The sequence below is a fragment of the Sinocyclocheilus rhinocerous genome, unplaced genomic scaffold, assembly GCF_001515625.1.
Source record: "Sinocyclocheilus rhinocerous isolate Xijiao unplaced genomic scaffold, SAMN03320098_v1.1 C36082654, whole genome shotgun sequence".
In the NCBI taxonomy this organism is placed as follows: Eukaryota; Metazoa; Chordata; class Actinopteri; order Cypriniformes; family Cyprinidae; genus Sinocyclocheilus; species Sinocyclocheilus rhinocerous.
In genome coordinates, this window is record NW_015772540.1 from 1 (window position 1) to 809 (window position 809).

At 30.7% G+C, this 809-nt stretch overlaps 1 long non-coding RNA gene across 1 annotated transcript; it reads right to left on the bottom strand.

The window, feature by feature from the left end:
- Positions 1-56: 56 nt before the first annotated feature.
- Positions 57-809, bottom strand: LOC107735465 (uncharacterized). The gene is made up of 5 exons (XR_001639419.1): positions 778-809; positions 625-672; positions 488-535; positions 215-262; positions 57-104 (listed from the first exon to the last, which is right to left on the bottom strand). It is a non-coding gene; the product is annotated as an uncharacterized LOC107735465 (long non-coding RNA).

The window sequence follows — 809 nt, forward strand, 5'->3', positions numbered from 1 at the left end:
TGTATGATGATTATTCATAACACAAAACCATGTTTGCATCTTAAAAGTGCTCTTACCTTTCTTCTCAGGGGCTGGTTTAGCTTTCTCCTTAACGACTACAGCCTCTGAAATGATGATAATGCAAAAATATTTAGAGGAATCCAAAGACATCCTTTTGTGTAATTTAAAATTTTGCTTAGAGGAAATTTTTAAATATTAACATAGTAAATCAAACCTTTCTTCTCAGGGGCTGGCTTAGCTTTCTCTTTGATGACGTCAGCCTCTAAAATATTAAGAAAAAACAACTCTAATCTATTTTGCGTTAAAAAACTAAAGCTGTTCTTATAAATAAATAATGTGTTTAATACTGTATGTTTATGTAATAGAAGCATACTTAAAGCAGAAACACCTTTCTTTAGAGGAACTGGTTTAAAAAAAAAAAATAGTAAGAGAAACCAAAACATCAGTGTCATATTAAAATCTAGCTAAAAATATTAACTCCATATACCTTTCTTCTTAGGGGCTGGTTTAGCTTTCTCCTTGATGACTTCAGCCTCTGAAATAGCAACGATATACAATATTTAGAAGTTTTAATATTTTAATAGTAATAGCTTGTGTAAAATGTTTCTTAACAATAAATTAAACCTTTCTTCTCAGGGGCTGGTTTGGCTTTTTCTTTGATAACTTCAGTTTCTGAAATTGTGAAAATAGAAAACATTAATTAAAACAACTGACATGAAACTTGTTCCGTGAGAGAATCATTTTAATGTGATGAACAAAAGCATTTCACATCCATACCTTTCTTTACAGGAGCTGGTTTTGCTTTCTCC